The following is a 22,899-nucleotide window of genomic DNA, read 5'->3' as shown; positions in this document are numbered from 1 at the left end:
AACTCAGATCCACCCCACAGCTTAGACACTCTGGGATTCCTCAAACCAGTCAACCTAAACTGTTGGCCTGTCCTGCCTTCCCCTGGGACAGCCCTGAGCTCTCCATCACGCCTGCCCTCTGCCTGCTGATGTTGGGGGCTTGGGGGCGGCACTCCCCTGAGGCCTTCCGGGCCATGTGGCCACCCCCTCGGGGTCCTGTGAGCTTAAGAAACATCTTTTTTGCCGGCTGGGCCAGCATCTGCTCCCCGGACTTCACCCCTGCCCAGCCCACACAGCTGCCCTGAGAATTCTGAGGGAGAGGTCAGGTGGGTGCTGGGGCCTGAGGGAGGGTGGGGAGAGGGCATCTGCAGCACGCTCACATCCCACCCTCGCACCTTGGGAGCCTTGTGAGCACCCTTCCCCAGGCCGATGGGCAGGGAGACATGGCATCAGCAATTGCACTGCACCGCACCCTCCCCCCAACTCCGGCCTGGGAGTAACCTTGCTGCACCACAGCCCTGCACTCGGCGCCGTCTGTGCACAAAGTCCCACAGACCAAGGGCTTGAACAGTGGAGGTGTGTTCTGTCCCTGTCTGGAGCCTGGAGGCCTAGATTGGGGTGTGGGCAAGGCCGGGCTCCCTGGGGCCTTGCAGGGCAGGGGGCCCCTGATCTTGGGGTCCTGGCGCTGCTGGCAGCACCTGAGGCACCAGGCTTGTGGACACTCGGCCCCGTCTCTGCCTTCATCCACGTGAGGCCTTACTCTCTGGTGTCTCTGTGTCCTCCTCTCTTCCGTGAGGACACCAGTTGATGCATAGAGGGCCCGCTCTGCTCCGGGGGGTCCTCACCTTAATCCGACTAATGACATCTGCAAATAGGGCTGCATTCTCAGGGTCTGGGAAGGACATGACAGGAGGCGGGCACTGTCACCCCAGCACGAATGAGCTCTGTTCAGGCTCCCATCTCCCACCCGCAGTCCACTCCGCCTCCCCTAGAGGAGGGACAGGTTAGAAACCCCCACGTGGGACGCAGTGCCAGGCTGTGTCCTCTGAGCCAGAGCCCGCAGGAGCCAGGAACACACCGGCTCTGAGAGGGGCCGTCACTTCCCGGCACCTCATCTGGGAAGTGAAATGCTAATGTGAGTGGTAATGCCTGCATGTCTGTCCAGCCCCAAATTCTCAGTGCATGGCTCAAGGGAGGCAGAAGGCACCCCCTGCACCCCGGGAACTGTGGCAGAAGCGGTCACTGGCTTGCCCAGGGTCACAAAGCTGACCACCACAGGGCAACAGTATGCCAGGCTTCTCGGGCCCCTGGGGGGCCAGCTCAGCATGGTGCCCCCACTACCCATCATGAGTTATCTCCCCTCCTGGGCACGCCCAGACCACCTGTTCTTAGACCCGCTGGCCTCCTGTCCCTCCCGTGGTCACTCACCTCTGACAGGTTGCCAGTCTTCGCGTGGGACTCAGATCACGCTCAGCGTGGGTTTGCTGCACAGAGAGAACAAATGAGCTGAGAGCGGAGGGAGAGGCCAGGGGCCGTCTCCACCAGCACCTCCACACCTGCACATGTTTGAGCCCCGCTGGGTCAGAACTGGCCACGGGACACCTGGTGAAGCTGCCTGGCGTCCCCTTCCTGGGCTACAGGACAGGACAGTGTCACCCGGAAGGACCTGCGCCTCCCAGCCTGTGCCCGCAGAGCTTCAGCGTGAGGGGACAGAGGCCCAGGAGAGAGGGGCACCACCACACGCCCCCTTTCTACCCCCCCCCCCAACCCCTTCCTAGGTCTTTGCAGGCTACTTCCCATTTTCTCCAAGTGCTTGGGGACAGACTCACTACTCACATCCTTGGAGGGTCTGCAGAAAGGCTCATGAAGGTAAAACCCAGAGCCACCTGATTCTCAGCCATGAGACGCTCTAGTGGAAACAAGGGTGCATCCACACCTGTGGTTTTAGGTAAAGAAAATTCACTGGAAGCAGGTGATTTCCCCAAACTCCGATTGTCCCGTCCCTGCAGTCCCGGGAGCTTTGAATCCCGGAACCCCAATGTCGGGGCATTTTTGCTTCAGAGGCGACTGGGGTACAGTTTCAAGCCAGGTGGATTAGGTAGGGACCCTTGGGGCCTGGTCGCCAGGGGTAGGGGTGGGCCCTTTGCCTAGCACACATGACATAAAAGCCCAGACGCGACATGCTTCCAGCAGAGGCTCAAGGATGGTCAGAGCATCCTGACATCACAGGGTCCTGGAATGAAAAATGAAGCTTGGTGCATGACACAGGTACACCCACATGGATTCTCGGGTTCTCGGCCAGAACAGATGGCCCTACTTGGGCAGGAAGGAGCTTCTCCCAAATGCAGTCTGTTTATGTCTCCTCTTCACAGCCCCTTCTCTAATGCCCAGCTTCTGCGGGTCACTTCTCCTTCCTTGACTCCACCCCGCCATCCAGATCTGCAGGTGCCCAGGCATCACTGAGCCCACAGGGAAAATGGACGTGATAGGCATGGAATCCTACGCACCAGACTTAGGTTCCCCCAAGGGCCATCACGGCAACTCCTTGAGGACTGTTCCTGCCCAGAGAGGGTGGCACCGTGTGCAAGAGGAGAAGAGGGCCTAGGTACTAGACCAGGTCTGTTGGGTGCCACCTGCCCCAGGCAGGATCCTAGGACATCCCTGGTTGGTGTTTGTTGGGGCTGCAAAGTCTTGGAATGAGCTATAGCAAAACACAGTGTTTTCTTAGGGAGCTAAGTTTTCTCAATGTCTAATGAGAAAGCATCTCCACTTTTAAAACTATATTGTCCCCTTTGTAGGGAATCATCTCATATGTTATTAAACACGCTTCCTGACTTTTCGTTGCAGTGTATTAAATCTGCTTGACGTTTTCTTGATGGTTTGCTGAGGGGCACAGTGACAGCTTCACTCCAGCTGTGTTTACGCCACCCCCGTGGGAAGACAGGAGGTTTGGGGGAAAAGAATCGCCAATGGGAACAGGTGTTTAGGCCAAAGAATCCCAAAGAGGCTGGCGCTGCTGTCCGGATGCTGGACAGAAGCAGATGGACAGAGGCCAGGTCGCCAGCGGGGATTAAAACTCATTAGATCAAAGCTCAGGACAAGGGGGAGTGGAGCCAGGGTCAGCATCTGGAATCTCTCCCAGCAGGGGCTATTGGACAAGAGGCATGTGCGGCCAGCTGCGTCCTTTGATTTGGGAAGATTCGAGGCATCCTTCATCAAGTCCACCCTCAGGGCTGGGACCAGGAGGCTCTGAGGATTAAAGGCTGGGTCCCTGCAGCCAGGTGGGTGGCTGGACTTTCCTTTCCCTGCCTCCTTCCCTGTCTCTCCTCATCTAATGACAGCGGATGGTGCAGCATCTCTGCAGCATGGGTATCTCTGTGTGAGGGGCGATGCTGTACCCCTGCGGGTACAGGGCCAGACCATCTGGAGACAAACCAAGTCTCCATCACTTACCTAGAGGTGACACACCAAAGCTCATGGTGCCTCAGCTTTCTCATCTCTAAAATGGGAAGAATGAGGATGGAGCCCATCTCCCAGGCTCATTGTGAGGCTGCGTCCATAAAGTGGGAGGCACAAGGACCAGAGCACAGGGAAGGCTCCCTAAGTCGTTATGAGCTGACAGGGCTCCCCTCTTCCAGGCCCATGCTTGACCTCCGGATGGTTCACCGTTTCATCTCACAAGATCTCACTTCCCAATCTGGAGATGTGTGTACAGGTGGCTCCTGACCCAAAGCAAGGCCCTGGGAAAACTGCCTCCATCTCTGCTCTGGTGCCTATGTCTTCCATCTGCCCTCTCAAGGCTTTTCACCTGCAAAGATGACACAGCCCCGTACTGGAAGTGGTGGGAGGAGGGTTCATTTCCCAGGCCAGAGCAGGTCTCTGTCAGCCAGAGGATTTGGTCTGGAGGGGTCAGGAGAGCAGGTTCAGGGGTGGGGAGAACCACAGAGGCTGCATGAGGCAGTGCTATATGCTCAGACCTCTGAGAGTGTAATAAGGACCTTCCACAGAATGTCCTACGACATGATTGTCTTGTGCACTTGTATCTGTGTACACCTCCTGGAGCCTCCATTCCTTACCGGTCACTCATTCACAGGCATGAGGCATGCTGCAGCCCAGCTCAGCACACGTGGACCCTGAGCTGTCCTCACATGTGAGACAGTGAGTCCAGGTGTGAGGCTCAGGGAAGCCGTCAACAGGAAGTAAACATGGATCATGAGCCAGGCAGGTTTTTGGCATAGTGTGGAAGGTTCTAGACAGGCCTGTTGGTGCCTCGTTTATTCAGGCCATAACTAGGATGCTATGCTGGAGGGCCCCCTTCCCTGAGTAAAGAACACAGACCTCGGGGCAAGCTTCGGGGGGCTACTCACCAACAAGTGTGCATCGCCCTCCGTGCACCGAATGCAATACTTGGCCCATCACAGGTGCTTCCTGAGATCTGTGGACTGCTGATAGCCAGGATCTGATTCCAGCATTGCTTCTTTCCCAGGACTCGACCTCATCACCTTGTGGTCATTTTAGCTCCATGACTCATCCACTAATTGTGGAACCTTGAAACATATCCCCCCATTGCCTCGGCAGGTTGAAACTCATCCAAGTACACAGCGCTATCTTACTGGACAGTGGCTCCTCTGTCCTGAGGGACACAGCAAATGCTTCAGGAGAAGTCCGGCACGCACTCGGCCACTCAGACCACCAGGAGACAAGACACACTCCTTTCCATCCCACTGAGAGCAAAACTCGAATGTTAACATATTTATGATTTTCAGAGTGTTTGCTCATCCCTTTAGTCTAAGCTTCACTCCAGGATGAAGTAAGTAGGGTCGGCTAATCATCTTCATTTTACAGGCCAGTAATCTGAGTCCCCACGTGCAGAGCACGCTCCTTTCAGGGGTATGCTGGGTGGGTGCACAAATGGGGTCCACGGGGTGTAGCAGTTCTTTTTTTTTAAGATTTTATTTATTCATGAGACACAGAGAGGGAGAGAGGCAGGGACACAGGCAGGGGGAGAAGTAGGCTCCCTGCAGGGAGCCCGTGATGCGGGACTCGATTCCAGGACCCCAGGATCACGACCTGAGCCAAAGGCAGATGCTCCATCATGGAGCCCTGGCAACCCAGGGTATAGCAGTTCTAAGGGCAGATCTCGGTCAAATTCTGACCACTTACTAGTTGTGTGCTCTTGAGAAACTAGTTTCATCTCTTTGTGCCTCAATTTCCCAAGAGGTACCCTGGAGATGATAAATGTACCTATCTCACTGAGTCTCTGGAAAAGATTAAATAAAATAATCCAGGCAGAGTGCTGAGAAGCCACCTGGCCCGCCTGTTATAAAGGAGGCCTGGGTTGTCCCATCCCTGGCCACAGCCTCCTCCTGGTGGCTGGGAAGCCGACTTGTTCTGTGGCCACAGGAATTATTCCCAGACGTCTCAACTCTTGTCGAAGGCCCTGTTGTGCACACAGCTGGGTATTTTTTGCTGAGATTCAGTGTGGATTCTGGCGGGCTCAAGGGAATGGTTTAGGGCCCCCAAGAGAAAAGGATCAGGATCGGAGGGGGTGCCCCTAAGCTGTGCGCGAGGGTTTAGCCCAGCGGCCCTGAAACCTGCCCAAGGATGTGGAGACCCCTCCAACCTGCGACAATCCCTGGCTGGATTTCCGGTCTTTGTCAGCGGAACAAAGGCGCCTCCCACTCCCTGCACCCGGGAACTGGACCACCGTGAGCTCGAGCGGAGGAAAAGGAAACACGATCTGGATCTGGCCCGGTTGTTGGCGGAGTTCAAGAACAAACTCCCTTTTGTGTCTCTGGCTCCGTGTACTAGGGGGATAAAGCCAGCCAGGGAACAGGAAAACAATTTCTTGACCGGCTCACTCCCTTTTCCAGGGCGAGCTGATAGTGCAGGGCGGGGCTTGGGCTGGGCGCGCCCCTCTCTCTTGGGGCCTGAAGGTGGTCCTGGCGGGAGCAGCTGGGGGCCTGGATGGTGGGGCTCTCCCGCATGGGGTGGGGCGGGGGCTGGCGCAACCTGGACTCCCTGCCCACCCTATCCTGGGAGCCCTTAAAAGCGCCAGGGCCTTGCTCACCGTGATGTCAAGGGGCCCACGATTCCGCGGAGCTTCTGGAAGTCTGCTCCCCTGCATCCCGGCTTTTCCAAGTGGGAGGAGCCTTCTCTGTGGGCCCCACCCAGCCCTGGAGCAGGTTTAGGATGGGGAGAGAAATCACACTGCGTGTGACTATGGTGTCAGTGCCAGGAAGGGTCTCCTAAGCAGACCCAAGAGCTCACCTCCCTCCTCCCTTCCCCCACCGTCCTTACTCCCACCTTATCGGCGGAGGCCTCTGCTCTGGTGGAAACAGACTTGTTCCAGAGAATATCCTGGTGAGAAGGCACACTTGCCTCTAGACTTGGCCAAGAGTTTAGGGAGACTGTCCATCCAGAAAGAACTAGGGTGCGCGTCTCACTCTTTCTTCCGCCCCTGGGATAGAGTGCTGGGGCCAAGGCCACACTGCGGGCGTCCCCAGCTCCAGACCTGCCTGCCCGGGTCGACCCGGGCTCCGGGCTCTGACGGCTCTGCCTTAGCCCTCCGGCGCCCGCCCTCCACACCGCGCCGGACCGCACTCCCGGATCAGGGGGAGCGCTTACCGGCAGGTGCCCAAGTGGTCGGGGAGCAGGCCGACTTGAGGGGTACCCCCTGCCCTGGGAGCAAAGCGGGCAGCTCCCCACCTACCACAGCCCACGGGGCTCACCGGGGCTGGAGGTGAGTGCGACCGAGGCGGCTGAGCGCGCCCCCTGCTGACTGCTCGCACTGGGGGCAAAGCCACCTCCCCAGGAAAGCTCAGTGTCTGAGCGGAGACCAGGGGGGCTTGTGTCCCTTACCAAAAACCATCTGGTCTAGGAACGAAATCTCCGGAACTAAACAAAAACCAGCTTTGTGGGAACGAAGCCTTGGTCAGCGTCCCCTCTGAGCGCCGCTTGGCCAAGGGGAAGCATAGAGGACTCTGCCGGGTGCCCTCTCCTGTGCTGACCCACCTCCACCCATGGGGACCCCAGAAATCAGGTCTCCCTCTGCGTCTGCTGCTTAGACAAAGCTCTAGGATTTGAGGCACCTGTAGCGGGAATAACTTCACCGAAAGCAGAAACTGGGTTGTAAAGGCCGTAGGGTCCCCACATGCCCCACCCCCCCCCCACTCCTCACCCCAGGCCAGAGGGCGGGCCTGCTCCCTAAAGGAGGTCCAGAGTGCAAGGACTGGAGTGAAGGATTTTGGCTCCAGATTGTCCCCTCCACAAAGGGCACTAACCCGCCCCTTCTCAGTCCTCAGGCTCCAGGCACCAGGACAGGAATCGCCCTAACCCGGGATTTTTTCAAATCACTTTTGCGGATTTTCGGTGGCTTTCCCCAGAGAGGCTTGGTTCCCGCTCTGCGCTCTCCCCTCCGTGCTGCCCTGTTCCCCCACACAGCCCTCTTCCAGCGAGTAGCTCCTAGGGGCTCCGGCCCAGCAGGCTCTGGGGTCGTCGTCCCAAGTCCTCAGGAAGACCTGCAAGGTCCCTTTCTGGTCCCTGGGAGGACAGTGCGAATCCGGACCGTGGGTTCCCTCCTGGCATCAAGGCTCCAGCTCTTGGGTCTGGAGGCCGGAGTTCAGCCACGCGGCTTCTCCTGGGCTCGTCAACCCTCTGAATGTGCATTCATTTATTTATGTGTTTTAATGTCGTAAATGGGCAGCTAAATGAATTGCAATTTGTAATCTTTATGGTTAATTTTAAATCTCGCTCTTGTTGGCTAATCCTGTTAGTTGGTGGCAAAACAAGGAGACAGTCGTGTTGCCGCCGCCGTGATTCTAATAGGCATTTTATGTGAAATTACAGCCACCGGCCAGAACAAAAGGCGCAGCCGGACCTGCAGGCCGAGCAGCCTGGGCGGGTCCGGAGCCGCCGCGCCCAGCCCGCTCCGAGCGCCCCAGGCCCGCAGCCGCACCGCCCGCCCCGACTTCGAAATTAAGAACCCGCGTGGGCCCCCGGGTTGTGGTTGTGAACTCTCCGCGCCCCCAAGTCGTCAGCCCGCGGGCCCCGAGCCTCCCTCCCCGGCTCGCCTCCTGGACCAGGGCGTCCCGGGCGCCGAGGCGCGAGCGCGCGACGCGCCCAGGTCCGTCTCCACGGCCGCCTCCTGCCTCCTGCGTCCTGCGTCCTGCCTCCTGGCCGAGTGGAGGGGAAGAGGGGGTCTCCGGTGTGCGCGGGGCCGCGGACGGCGAGCGGGGCGCGGCGGTTCTGGGCAGGTCCCTTCCAGCCCCTCCCGACCTCCCAGCCCGCGATCCCCGAGGGGAGCGAGCCCGCGGGCGCCCGCCCTTCCCGGTGCGGCCGGCCGGGTGGGGTCCCCGCCAGCGGAGCGCGTGCGGGTGGGGGCGCTGGAGCGCAGGGACCCCGGGGTGGGGGCCTGTTCGCGCGTTGTTGCCCGCGCCGTATTCCTTGTCCCCGGCGCCTGCTCGGTGCCATCCCAGTGAGTTTGATTGAAACGCGGCTGCGAGGAGATGTAGAGCAGGGAAGGCGGCGCGAGGCGGGAGGGCGAGGCGGGAGGGGCGAGGCGGGAGGCGGGAGGCGGGAGGCGCGAGGAAGGGGCCCCGGGAGGGAAGGCGCCCCGGCGGGGATGGGGCCCCGGGCCGGGAAGGGTCCCCGGCGGGGTAGGGGCCCCGCGGAGGCGGGAGGGCAGGGGCGGTCACCACCGGAGGCGCTGCCCGGCGACTCCTATTGTGAAGCCCGCGGCTGTCCCCTCCCGGGCGCGGGATGCCAGGGTCAAGTGTCACTTCCTCTGGCAGTCAATCTCCAATATTCCTTGTAATGTTTCTAAATGGACGAATTCATTACGCGGGGACATGTGAATGGGGAGCGGCCGCCGGCGCGCTGGGTCGAGAGCGTCCACTGAGGGATCCCTTCGCACCGCGAGCGCGGCCGGCACCGAGGACGAGCCCAGTCAGCCCCGCTCCCGCCCGGCCGCCGCGGGCCTGAAGGTCACCTAGGGAAGGTGAGCAAGTGCAGGCGCCCGGAAGGAAGCTCGATTGTCTCGGGTCCGTGGCCAGGCCCGGCCTCCCCTCCCTCCGCCTCCCTCCTCCCTCCCGCAGGCCTGCGCGGTGCAGAACGGCCCGCTCCGGAGCCCGGGCGCACACGCGTCCCTGCGCCCGCCGCGCGCCCACGCACGGGGCATCCACGCGCTGGCCGCCCTCACTGCAGACTGTCGGGGGATGGGGGCGGAAGGCGGAGGGCGGGGGAGGTCGCTTCTTAAAATCCAGGGGCTCTCCTAGCTAAGGAGATGGCCGCAGGGTGGCAAGAGGAGTTAGACCGCCGTCTCTCCTCCCGCTGTGTTTTAGAAGAAGCATTAAGTACAATTAGAAAGGAAACACCTCCCTGTCCCTTCTTCCCGCAGGACCACAGGACAGGAGTGGGCGGCGGCAGGCGGATCTGGGGAGGAGAGTCAAACTGATGCAGGAGCCGGGATGCCCAGGGAGGAAGGCCTGCCTCGGCTGTGGCTGGGTGGCAGTGAGGGCTTCCCCAAGGTGGTCCTGGAGCTCAGAGGGGCCAAGGAGACGGAGCACACCTCCCCAGAGTTTCTCCAGGTAGATTTCAAATGGGGTTGGCTGTAGATGAGGGGGCCAGCGAATTACCTGGTGACCGGATGAATCCCTGAGTCTGGGGAAGGGAAATAACGCCTCCTAGAAGCTCCTCCATCCCTGCCCACCTCAGACACCAGAAAGCTATGCCTCTCTTTCCTTTTCTTCCCAAGGTTCTCCCCGGAAGGAGGAGGAGGAGGAAGGTTGGTGGAGTTCAAACTGCCAGGGGATATGGAATGGTTGTGTTTGACCCACTGACACCTACGTCGCTCTGGGTACACGTGGTCACCCCCTGCACACGTGTCTCCAGCAGGAGCCCTGGGGATACCCTAATGCCGGTGGAGAGTGGTCTCCGTCTGCACAAGCCCTACCTGGCTGGAAAGAGATGTGAGACGGTTGAGTCGGGGAGGGGGGTGCAGTGGGCACTTACTTCATGCCGAGTGGAGGAGAAGAGAGGGTCTCTGGTGTGCGGTGCACAGACGCGGAAGTGAGGTTCCGTTTTACTCTGGGGCTGGTGGCCCGTGGAGACCCAGCCGCAGGTAGGAGGGGGCATCTCTGCTTCCTCTAGATTTTAGACGATAAAGCGGAGAGGGAGGAAGTGGCTTGCAGTTCAGACACAGCCACAATCTGCTTGTTGGGGTTGTTACGTGTTTCTAGGTGCCCCCCACCCCAGGTTTCAGACTTCATCCCCCCAAAACATGGTTTTTTAAAAAGTCAAATGTGAGGGGCTGTTGGAATACTGTGATCTCTATAATGGATCCCGTCTTGGTTTCTAGTCAGATGGTTCATTTTCACCATCATCTGAGAGTCTATTTTAAGCAGAGGGTTTTAAACTGTTTGCAGTTTGGTTTACCTGGAAATACACCTCCCCAGAGAAGGCACAGTTTGCTGCAGCTTCACTCCCCACAAGGGCGTGCGGGTTACATGTGTGAGGTCAGCTCCAAACCTATTTGTCTTTTCTGTCCTTTAGTGGCACTCAGTGAAAAAAAGGGCAATTTGCTTAATTTAAGAAAGTGACACATATGAACCGGTAAATGCAAGATAATGCAACACAGCTGACATATTTGGCAGATTAAATCCTGGATTTTTTTTTTTTACAAAATTCCAGATTTTAAGTTATTTACTCAATCTTCAATTATAATATTAAAAGGACAAACATTAAGGGGTCTTTGGTGCCTATATTTTTTTTGTAAAGCAAGCTCTTCTATAATTTCCCACAAAATACATTTTTTTACTTAAACTTGTCTTTAATCAAGCTTCTCAAATAATAATACAAATGCTGTGTTCTCATTTTCCTGCCTCCTATAAGCCTCTGTACCAAAACACTATAAGGTCAAGCACTTGCTTTTTATTTATACATATTAAAATTGCTCCTAAGAGTCGAGTTTCCAAACACAATGTGTCAGGACAGGAAGCAAATGTTGTTTTAGGGGAAGATTCCAATAACAACCCCATTTATGCAAGCACATTAGAGCAGAAAGAATCATTTCTGTTAGTTAACATTTTTAAGCCAGAAAATTAAAAACAAATATTTAACTTCCCAATTTGGAATTCGGGTTGGCATTTGACTGCAAAACTTTTACAATGCATACTCAATGAGTTAAACACAATCTTTACTAGCCAAATAAAACTGCATTCGTGTGGTTCAAAAATAAGTTTGAATAAACTGAAGGATAAATAAAATGTGTGAGGATGCCCAGGGAGGGAGCTGATGTGTGTGAACTTGGCCAAGAGACAGCTTTTGGACTCGGCTCAATTCAGGGGTTTTAAGATATCTTTTATTAGATGCTATATTTAGAGAAGACAAATATTAAAGAAATAGGCACACTTACAAACATTAACAGTTCCCGCTTTGTTCTCTTCCAGAGCGACTTTTATAATAAAGCCCTTTGAGGAATGAACTTGCTCTTTCCCCATCTCCACTTCTCCCTTTCTGTTTGGGCCCCCCCAAGAGAGGGTTCTGTGATTGTGCTGGGTTTATCTCATTTCCCCTACCCAGGCTAGCAGTGGGGAGCAGGAACTGGGACTTCATGGCTCACTGGAAGGCCTCTTGTGTGCTCCCTGCCCCTCCTTCAAGTCCACAAAGGAAGGAGGTTTCTAACTTGGGCACCACCCCAAACACCTACCACCGCGACTGTGGCTTTTTGTCCCAGCACACACCTGGCAGGGCGTCCCTAGCCTAGCTGGCCTCCTTGGCTCTGGGGGGCGGGGGGGGGGGGGGGGGGGGGGGGGGACACCATAATAGTTCCTCTGTGCTTTCCCAGCGCACTCCGCACCTCCAAACCCCCTCTCCTGAGAAAAAAACAAAAGCCTAGCAACCCTACAGTCAGGAGCTCAGGCTCAGGCCTGACTCAGGGCTCAGACTTGGGGTAGCCCCAGGTGGGGCCTTTGTGGGAGAAGGCTGCCTGGGCCAGGAACCCCAGCACCCAGTAATCAGCTTGCTGGGCACCCCAAAGCAGCTTGCACTTCCTGGCCATGGTGAAGCTGGAGGTCCGGCTCCAGCTCATATCCAGACTCCCCCAACCCTGGATCTTTTGAGCTTGGGTCCACCACCCTATGAGCTGGAAGCCGCCATTCCCCGGGTCCCAAGGCTGACAAAGGCACAAATGCAGGTGGCCAAGGGCCCCCTTGTCTCTGTGTTGGTGATTATTTGCGGTGCCTGTGGATTGGAGATAGGGAGGCAGGAGTGCAGGCCTGCAGGAAAAGGCTCGGCCTCTGGGTTTCTCCAGCGGTCCCTGGATTTAGGAAACACAACTGCCTCCTCCCCTCGGCCCCCTCCTCCAAAGAGTAAAGAAGAGTGTTGCCCCCACATCCCTTTTCTGTTTCTGTTCCGAGGGTTTCAGGGTATATACTCTTTCACCTGGGATGATGGTTCACCATTACTTTTAAATTCTAGCTAAACAAAACATGTTATGGATAGCCATAAAGGCAGTATCCCTCTAATCAATACCTTTGCTGATTACGAACAAGCCCAGGGAAGTCAGCAGAGGTCAACATCAAGCCCAGACAAAGGTGTGGGAGTCAATGTACAGGTTGATATTTTGTACCCATTTGATGGAACTCCCTTTCCCCACAAGGGCTCTTCTGTCCTTGTCTCCCATGCTGACATTTGGTCAACCTGCCCCAGGCTAGGGACCCCTCTGTGTCCCACTGAGCTCGGAGTTCCTTCAGAAACAAGCCAGAGACAAAGGGTGGGGTGCAGGTGGGCTGGACTCACTTCTTCCCATCACACAGCGTCTGCAGCCAGGCCTCAGGTACTGAGGTCAGACACCTGGGAAAACGAATCCGTGCAGAGATACAGACTCCAGTGAAGGAACACTCCCACAAATGTTATAGCTTAAAGATGGGGAGAAGAGGAGGGGAACCTGGGGGGCTCAGTGGTGCCTTCGGCTCAGATCATGATGGGTGGCAGGGCAGGGGGAGGGGGTGTCCTGGGATCGAGTCCTGCATCAGGCCCCCTGCTCAGCGGGGAGTCTGCTTCTCCCTCTCCCTCTGCCGGCTGCTTGCTCCTCCTGCTTGTGTTCTCTTTCTCTCTGTCAAATAAAAAAAAATCTTTAAAAAAATAAAGATGGAGAGAAGAGGAGGCAGAATGGGTCAGATTCCTGAGGCCTTTAGAACTGTCAGCTGTCTTGTGGAAATGAAGACCTTTAAACGTGTGTGCTGAGTAACCAGAACACGGTTTAGACCGAAGAGGTGTTGGGTCTTACCCCACCTGAGAGAGAATAATGGGTCCTGGAGCCCTGCAGCCTTAGCAATAAGTGGGATCATCAATCAGTTTTTAAAGAGGCACTCGGGCATGAATTTGCAAACCGAGCTGAGCCGTGAAATCATGGACTCCTCTGCCTTGCAGGAGGCTCCCTCGCCGCTTGCAGAGACACCCGTATCTACGTTAAATCTGGGAAACGGCAAACATCTAAAAAGTAAACAGATCCCTGGGTCCTCCTTCACCAGGTTGATCAAAATGGAATGACAGACTTCCGGAATTCACCTAAACGCACCCCGGCCCCCCAAGATAGCTGCGGAAGTGCCCGCTGGCACCTCCCCGGTGGCTGCAGGGAGCTCTCTGGGACAGCAGTGAAACAGCCTAGGCAGGGCCAGCTGCTCACAGGAAACCAGCTTCTCTCTCCATTCCCGCCACGGGAGGAAAGCAGTCTGCCTCCCGAGCTGGCCGAAGCACACAAACATCTGCCACAACTTTCCCAGACTTCTGACCCTGCTCGGTTCTTCTGGGGACACCTGTCTCCAGCCATAGAAACTGCCGGTGCAGAACCGCGCCGACCGGCGGGCCCCGGGAGGTCCGTAGCGGAAGGCGAATCCCACCGCCCACCTCCCTCCCAGCAACCCCCACCCACAGAGGCAACTTTGATCAAGCATAACTTTCTTTTCCTTTGGCCCCAAGCTTCCGCAAACGCGCATTTCTCTCTCAGCCAGAACCTCAAAAACCTTTTGGACTGATTCTGTCCCCTCTGGCTCTCTGTCTGCAGTGATCCTGAAAAGGACCATCCGCGATGCCACCGACCGTCGGATTCGATGACTTCCCACTGGTTCGGGAGCTGGCTTTGGCTACCTTGGGGACCCGCAGCCCTCCGCACCTCCCTCCGCAAGTTCATTGCTAAATGATTTGCAAACTTAAACGATTATAATTGTTCCCTTGCCTCGGCCCAAAGAAATCCTGCTAAGACAAGAGCCTGATTAGCAAATCTAGCCTTCCTCTGCATGTGGCAAAATGCAATAAAGAGCTAGGCTTTCTTTTTTTCTCAATAGTATCAACAACGGGCTTTGGCATCAAATTCTGCAGTGCCTGTTGGTGTGCTTTTAAACACCCACTCTGGGTATTTAAAAAATGAATCGGCGCACAGTCACCTCTGTGGTTGCCTGTGGGGAAGGAGCCCGTTGGCAGACACCTCTGCAGCAGCGCGAGGGGTGTCCTTCCATGAAAGCGACGCCAGGGGGCAAGAGGCGTTAACAAAGAACGGGTGTAGACAGCTGCCTTTATCTGCCCGTGCGTGTCACACGTTGCAGGGCGAAATGTCATTTTGCAAGGTTATCCGTTTCCAATTCCACACAGAGCCTTATCGCTCATCGTTTACCTCGTGGGCACAAACAAACAGCCTCTTTAAATAAAACCAGGCAAGGGAAACATATACCTTTGTACAATTAAAAATTGCACAAGAATGCCAAAATGTATTGAACCTTGCTGTTAATCCGACTTACCTTGCTGATACTTTGGCCTAATCCTATTTTCTCCTGCAGGAGAATGATTCCGCAAGGCCACGTTTTTTTGTTCTTCTGGAGGATGGTTTACCTGGCCAATGGGCTGAGGGGTGCGAGCTCCCCACCCCGACCCCCAGCCACCTGAGGCGGGGCGGAGGATGGCGGGCTGCCTGCCTGGCCCAGCAGGCTGGAGGTCCGAGAGCACAGAGCCTTCTCTGCCAGGCAGAAAGCAAACGAAATCACTCAAGGGAAACTTGGCTGGAGACAAAACACATTCAATTTCCTGACTCCGCTTTCTCTCCCGAATTATTTGCCTTTGCAGAGGCACGTGAAACAAATGAAACATAAAAATGGAACCTCCCTGGCAAAGAAAAAAATTTTTTAAGAAAGGATCTGGTAATAACAATAATAAAAATGAAAGAAAACAATAGCACGGTAGCTCTTTTAAAAAATAAACTCCTTTTTCACCTAAAGTCCTTTTGGCAAATTCTCATTTGCCGGGGTGGTGAGGACAATGAGAGCCTGCGCTGACCGAGGCTCCCCAGCACTAACGGTCCTGGAAGCTTCCACACGGCTTATTTGGCCTTCTTTTTACACCTTCACCTTGCAGACAGCAGCTTCTGGTGACCCTGACCTGTGCCTGGCTCCCCTATCCCACTGCCTGAGAAAGGGAGCCAGTCTGAGCGGGGGGTGAGGAGCAGCCCAGGAGCACCGTGTCCAGTGCTGTCGCTGGGTGTTTGAAGATTCTGTGTCTCCTGCACACCCTTCCCTCCCCCCTTCCCTCCGCCCCAGTATCATTTCTCTTTGAAATGTCATGAACTTGGCGCTTTCAGCCCCAACCGCTGGGCTCAGACCCCAGACAATGGGATTGTCAGAGGGCCAGCACCGAGCTTTTTCTGCGTGTTCACCCAGCGTTAAGCCTTTATCCCACAAAACGGCTCTGTCTGACCAGGTCAGACAAAAGCCAACTTCCATCTTCCGCCTGGAAGGGGATCTGGGCAAAGCCTGGTGTCCAGTGCCGCCGCCCACCCCAGTGGGAGGGGGGTCCCCTCTGCTCCCACCCCATGCCTCAGGGCGCCCAGGGCTCCCCGGCTTGAGGCACCTCCAGCGGGAGTCCCTGGCCCTGCTCTCTGAGGGGCCCCGCCAGGACCTGCACACCCTCCCTCCTCACCTCCCAGGCCCTGGCCCACTGGGCCCCATAGCAGGGGCGTGTGAATGCGTGCAAGCCTGTGGATGTGCGTGAGCGTGCATGAGCCTGTACGTACATGCGTGTGGGTGTGCACCAGCGTGTGACTGTGCATGAGTGCAGGGGTGTGCAAGGGGTGGGCGGGAGACCAGCTCGGAGCTCCAGGAGGACAGGCCTTCTTGGCTCCGGGAAGACTGCTGAGAAGGCTGGCACGCGGGCTCCATGCTGGTAAGTGTCGGGGGTATTTCTCCCCCTCGGCTGGGCCCCGTGGGGCGGCTCCAGGGGCTGGGATGGCCCTCTGTGGCCCACCCCCGGCCCTGCCTGGAGCCCCCCAGCCTCCCTCCCCCGGTGCCCCGGTGCCCCGCTCCACCCACCAGCCTAGGGGGAAGCAAGTTCCTGGTTGCTGAGAGCCCTGGCGGCTGGGTTCATGGTCAAGGGCGGCCTGGCTGAGTGTGCGGGTGGGGCAGGGGGCACGGGGTGGGAGATGGGGAGGGGGGCTTGGAGTGTGCCCAGGGAGCCTGCCGAGAGCCTCAGGGAGCTGCGGGAAGCACCCTCTGGCCTTCAGAGGCCAGTGTCCTTGGGGATTTGGTCTTCTTCATCCCTCTTCCACCATGGAACTGAGTTTGTGCACAGCCAGGAGGTGGCTAGAGGGGGGTGGGAGAGGTGGAGAGCTAGAGATACCCTCCCACACACCCCTGCAGCCAGGCCTTGGAGGATGGATGCCTGCCCCAAGCAGCCAGGTGGCCCCAGACCCTGAAGAGGCAGGCGTGATGCTGGGACTGGCCGGGCGGGGCTTGGGGGGCCTATGAAAGTCCCTGTCAGTGTTGCGACAGGCCTCGGCCCTGGGTGGTACACATCCCAGGCGCATCCCAGACAGGCCCTGGAGTGTCTGCAGGCCATGAGGTTGCCTGAAGACATGGCCTGGACAGGCTTCCCCCACCTCTGGCGCCCTGCCCTGCCACTCAGCGCACTCTCCAATGGTCACTTCACCACCCTGTCTGTGTCCTCGGGGTCCTGGGGCCCCATCACAAGGTCTGGCAAACCGAGGGGCTTAGGACAATAGAAATTTATGATCCTCCAATCCTGGAGGCTGGAAGTCTGAAATCTTCCAGTAACATCTGGAGGTGTGGGCAGGGCCTTTCTTGCCTCTTCCTAGCTTCTGGTGGTAGCCACTGACTCTCCACTCTCCTTGGCTCATGGATGCAGCATTCCAAGGTCTGCCAGCGTGGTCACATGGCCTCCTTGCATGGTTGTCCCTTCGTACGTGCTCCAGCCTTTGCTCCACTCAGGCTTTAAGATGGCTTCGGGGGACCCTGAGCGATGACCATGGGTCTCAGCAGCCCATGAGGCCGACGGGACAGCAGAAGCTGTGGCAACACCGCCCAGGGAGTCAGGCATGTCCTCTCTCTGCTCCTGAGGAGCCAGGTGGGGATGTCCTCCAGCTCTCTTTCTTCCCCAGCAGATCCCTGTGGAGCCCAGGGATGCTCTCGGGGTCCTTGCCCCTCTTAGGCTCACTCCATCTCTCATTTGCTCTGAGCTAGCGTCCACATGGAGCCTGGACTAAGCATGGTGGCTGGCATTTGTAGTTCCCCTGAGGGGTTTGTGACAAAGCAACACATCCCCAGGAGACGTGGGGTTCTGTGGCACCTCCAAAGTCAGGGGTTCCGGGGCACCCAAAAACCATGCGCTTGGCAGCAGCTCCACTGAGACTCTGGCTGTGATGGATCAGCACATGGCAGGACCTTGGGCCAGTGAAGGAGCAGGTGCCATGCTTGCAAACTCGCCTCCATGCCCCCCGAGCCACATCTACGATGTTTGGCACCCGACTCGGCCTCCGAAAATCTGCTTCCTCCTCTGCAAAATGGGGAAACCCATCCTCCACCCCAGGCAGCCAGCAGGGCTGCAGATCAGATGAGATCCAGGCTATACAGTTCCTGAACCAAGCTTAGCGGCCCTCAGCCCTGGCTGCCCATGAGAGCCACCGGGGGACATTCTGAAGCTGTTTGGGAGGTTCTAACCAGCATCAAGGTGCAGACCCGCCTCTGGCTTAGCTTTGAGTCTCTGCCACCTGAAACCTGCTCCTCCTGGGTAGTTCTTGCTAGGAGGACCCAGTGCCTGACTCCCTCAAAGCTGCAGGGACAGGAGCAGCCCTGGGGGGCCCGGGCACCTGGGGACCAGGCCGAGAAGAGCCACCTGTGGCTTCCTTCCCCCACTTCTTCCAGAGTCCCTATTCTTGTTCCTATTTTTTTAAATATCAAAAATCCTGGGATCCCTGGGTGGCGCAGCGGTTTTGCGCCTGCCTTTGGCCCAGGGCGCGATCCTGGAGACCCGGGATTGAATCCCACGTCGGGCTCCTGGTGCATGGAGCCTGCTTCTCCCTCTGCCTATGTCTCTGCCTCTCTCTCTCTCTCTCTCTGTGTGTGACTATCATAAAAAAAAAAAAAAAAATCCCTGAGCCCTTGCTGGTCTTCAGTTCTCAGAATCTATTATAAAGCAAAGCCTCCTCTCCCAGGATGGCTTTCCCCACACTGTTCCCCCAACCTCTCCCTAATTCCAGGCTAGAAAAGGTGTTCCTCCTCTGGAGTCCCATACCCCCCAGGGCCGAGGCCTGTCGCAACACGGATTGCACTGTGCTGTCCTTGCAGATATAAAATCCTGATGTTATTATGCCTCTGTTTCTGTATCCCTAGGCTGACAGGGACTTTCACAGGCCTGGGTGCAGTAGGCACTTAATTAATGCAACTGAAGGCATATCTGGCCACCTCTCCCTTGTTGGGGATAAAGGAAACACTGTGCTGATTTAAACGCCTGCACCTGGAAGTTGTGTTCCAAGAAGACACGATTTATGGTAGCATCGACCCGAATATCTTTTTCTACCTCAGCTTCGTGTACAGGAGAAAGAGGAGGAAGATACTCCGAGTAAAACTTGGACGAGTGACCCCTCCCAACCCAGAAAACTTGGGATTCCAGCCTGTGAGCGCTGAGGTTCACAACCTGCCACGGGAGGTATGGAGTCACAGATGGGAAGCAGGTACACCAGCTGGCTGAGGCATCTCTGTGGGGCACTGCACCCCTGTGGCCCCCATGGATGATCAGTGGGGCCAGTGGCTGGGGTTACCCTGTGAGAGAGCCCCAAACCACAGGCTGATGCCTCAGGCTGTGATGATGCTCCAACCTCAGATCGGGTGTCTTGGCCTCCCAGATAGGTTGTGCCTCTCCTTCCCTGCCAACACAATGCCCATGGTTTCCTCAACATTTGCACCAATTTATTTGTTTTTTTTTTTAAGATTTTATTTATTTATTCATGAGAGACACAGAGAAAGACAGGCAGAGACACAGGCAGAGGGAGAAGCAGGCTCCATGCAGGGAGCCTGACGTGGGACTCAATCCCAGGACTCCAGGATCACACCCTGGGCTTAAGGTGGCACTAAACTGCTGAGATATCCAGGAGTCCCTGCACCAATTTAATCGTAGGAATGATGAGGCTGGGATGGGCACAGCATAGATGCAGAGCGAATGCCTGTCTGAAGAAATGATGCAATGCCATCGTCATTGAAGCCCTTGGGCAGTAGGTACTGTGGGCCAGATATGCTTCTATGCACATCACATGTTCGCTCAGCTCATCCTCATGACGGCCCCATGAGGGTAGCACTTTCATCACCCCACTCTCCGGAGGAAGAGACAGATGTCTGAGGGGGTAGGTAACGTCAAGGCCTTGTCTATGGAAGGGTCAGTGCTGCTGGCAGGGATGAGGGACTGTCACCATCCAAGGCCGGCTTTTACCTCACTGGATGGCTCAGCCCGACTGTCTGTGAACCTCTGCCCACCCTCCACTCTCCGCAACAGTGCTCCGTAGGTCATCTGGGGGGCAGTCTGCATGTAGTGCAGATCAAGGCACATCCAACACCATTGCCACAGGGGCCATCCCGCAGAATTCAGGGTGCTGCATCCATCCAGGACTGGGCAAGGGGCATCTGGTTGGAGTCCTGACTGTGCCAATACCTAGGTGTGCAAGGCTTGGGGCAATTCATCCCTGTCAACACCATCTCTAAGTCAGGCTGTCCTCTCATCTGTAGAAGGAGGCCTCCAGACGCCAGCTCCATGGGGCTGTTGAGACTGTCCACACCGGGCCACCAGAAGGCCCCTTGAAAAGTGTGCAGCAGTATACAAAGGCATTTGTTTGTCATTCAAGTGAGCCGCCTGCCAGGGTGTAGTCACAAAAAGAGTCAACCTGGGCTAGCAGGTTCTGGTTGCCTAGATGGGGACACAGCCTTTCATCCGGGCACGGAAAAGAGAGAAGCAGCCAGGGGTCAGACCCCTTGAACGTTAGTCTGTCCAAGCCTGTTAAGTGTTCTGCTTTGTTGAAGGGTGTTTTAAATTAGCTTATTTTAAGTTCCATTTAGCTCGAAATATTTTATATTTCATTGGAAAGCGGGGGCTGTCCCTTGGTGAGAGTGAGTCCTATGGGATCACTGTACTGGAGGTGGTCTGCTTGCTGCCTACTCCTCTGCTCACGGTGCAGCCCCCATACCTGAGTACAGGGGGAGGAATAGTGCCTCCTTCTTGGGGTGCCACTGTGGTCCAGGGAGGCCTTTGGTCTGAGGATCCTGGGACATGTGGCTGCTGGATGAGGGGTGATGGGGGAGCCTGTCCAAGAGACAGGACCACATAGAAAAGGATGACTAGCCCTCGTGAGGGAAAACTCTGGTCAAGAGGGGGTACAAACACCCCAGCACCAGGGGTGTGCCCCTCATTGCCCCTGGATGAAAAATCAGATTCTCCTCCAACCAAACCCCATGGTCCGTCAAAGAAGAAACTGGAGTTCTCAGTGGTCCAGTGAGTTACCAGATACCTGGGACTGATATTTCCTATCTGTCTCTCCCACTCTTTTTTTTAAGATTTTATTTATTTATTCATGATAAACAGAGAGACAGAGACAGAGACAGAGGCAGAGGGAGGAGTAGGCTCCATGCAAGAGAGCCAGAAGCAGGACTTGATCCCGGGACTCTAGGATCACACTCTGGGCCAATGGCAGGCGCTAAACTGCTGAGCCACCCAGGGAATCCCCTGTCTCTCCCACTCTTACTGATTTTACCAACCCATCCGATTGTGCTAATGATCCTGCCCCCAAATTTGGCAATCTCCTTAGGAAAACAAAAGCAACTTGGGAGAAACAGAGAAGACTAGGGCCTGCACTTGGCTGGGAGTCCTGTGGTCAACGCTGCTGCAGGACGAGCTCAGGGAGTCAGGCCTCCTCCGAGGGCTTGCAGAAGAAGACTGGCCTTGACCAGGGGAACTGCTCCTCTCTGTGTGTGTGCCCCATCCCTCTGCTCTGGACAGTCCAGCTTGCCCTCATGGGACGCAGCCAGGCCCCCTCCATGCCCCTCCCTCCCAGCCTGTGCCCTCATCTGTCACATGGTCCCCTGTGCAGCTGTCTGGGTGGTTCCCCCGAACCAGGCACTTGGTTGCTCCCATCTTGGTGGAAGATCACCCCCCATGGTGTACAGCTCCCCTCGTTTCCTGGTTACAGATTGCCTGCACCACTTTGCAGGAGCTGCGGCACCCCCTTCCTCCTGTGGTTAGAGGAGGCATTAACCCGGATGATGAGGAACTGGCCTGGGGTTGGGATGACAGGCAGTGAGCTGCACCCTGGGACCTGAGACCACATGGCCTCCTCATTGGGCAGGGTAGGGCCCGGTGGGGGTGGGCAGTGCCTGCAGGGTGCCCTTACTGCACTACGGGGTAACTCTTTCCCCGTTTCACAGCAAGGAAACTGAGGCCCAAGAGGTCAGATCATTGGTTGTAGGTCACCAGCCAGTAAGGCACGGAGCCAGAATTTAGATCCGGGGTCTTGATGCCAATGCTCCATGCCTAGGCTGTGCCAGCCTCCCACCTGGGTGCAGTCCCCGGCGTGGGGGCCTCCGTGACACCCTTTCTTCTTAGTACACAAGCCGGTCCCCTCTGCAACGGGGTCTCCAGAAGCAGGAGGGTGAGGCTGCCGGGCATGTGTGGGGCCCGAGGGGCCTGCTTCCAAGAGTGTGGACCTCAGACCTACCGGGAGCCTGGATGCTCCACACACATCTGCCTGGTCCAAGATCAGGGAAGGATCGGGCCAGAAGGCCAGGGAGCTGAGACTCTGGCCCCTGAAGGAGCTGCCTGGTGACCCAGGGGACAGGAGCTGTTCAGCAGAGGAGCAGTGGGATGGGCGGGAGCAGACAGGGCCTGGACTGTGGGCGCCTCCTCCAGAACACCCTTCAGGGTTAAGGCCAAGGGGCTGGTGGGCCATGAGGGCTGGAGAAGCAGGAGGAGGCCCAGTGAACGAGCTGGGGCTTCACCCTAAACACAGTGAGCTGCCCGCGAACGACCTTAGTTCATCATCACCTTGTAAGAAGAGTCAGCCGAGTTCCCAAGGGGAGAGAGGTGGCTAGCGGCTGTGGGTGGAAGTGTGGCCACGCGGGTGGGGCAGCAAGCAGTTCCCACCCCATGGCAAGGGGGCGGGCACCTGTACGTACAGGACAGAGGATGGGCAAGGAGGGGCGATGCACACCCCACTCACCCCACCACAGATTGACGGCTGGTCCCCCTGCCACCCAAACCCAGCTAGAGCCAAAGGCCATGGGAGCCTGCTGGGTGGGTGTGGGTCGGTCCTCCAGGGCCCAGAGCCCGTGGGGAGGGGCAGGGCCCCTGAGGCTGAGGACCAGGTCCCCTGTCCCATGATGGGGAAGCCCCTGCACCTCACCAGTCCTGGGTCCCCGATGTGTAGATTCATAGATGGCAGTTAAGTCCTGGAGGCCACTCTGGCCATGCACATGGCCGCCCTGCATGAATGGCCCTTCCATGACTTCTTCCGATAAAACCAGTGAGCAGGAGCTCCTGCCCAGGCCGGCGGGGGGGGGGGGGGGGGGGGGCGGGGACAGCCTCTGTCCACCTACACCGTGC

General features: G+C 56.9%; 1 long non-coding RNA gene across 1 annotated transcript; it reads left to right on the top strand.

Annotated features, from left to right (window-relative positions):
• The first annotated feature begins 8,639 nt into the window (after positions 1 to 8,639).
• Positions 8,640 to 15,204, top strand: LOC144284033 (uncharacterized). Its single transcript, XR_013352509.1, has 3 exons — positions 8,640 to 8,977; positions 9,377 to 9,566; positions 14,045 to 15,204. It is a non-coding gene; the product is annotated as an uncharacterized LOC144284033 (long non-coding RNA).
• Positions 15,205 to 22,899: the final 7,695 nt, after the last annotated feature.

Source organism: Canis aureus, chromosome 15 (genome assembly GCF_053574225.1).
Source record: "Canis aureus isolate CA01 chromosome 15, VMU_Caureus_v.1.0, whole genome shotgun sequence".
NCBI classification, from domain to species: Eukaryota; Metazoa; Chordata; class Mammalia; order Carnivora; family Canidae; genus Canis; species Canis aureus.
This window is presented reverse-complemented; position numbering and strand designations above follow the sequence as displayed.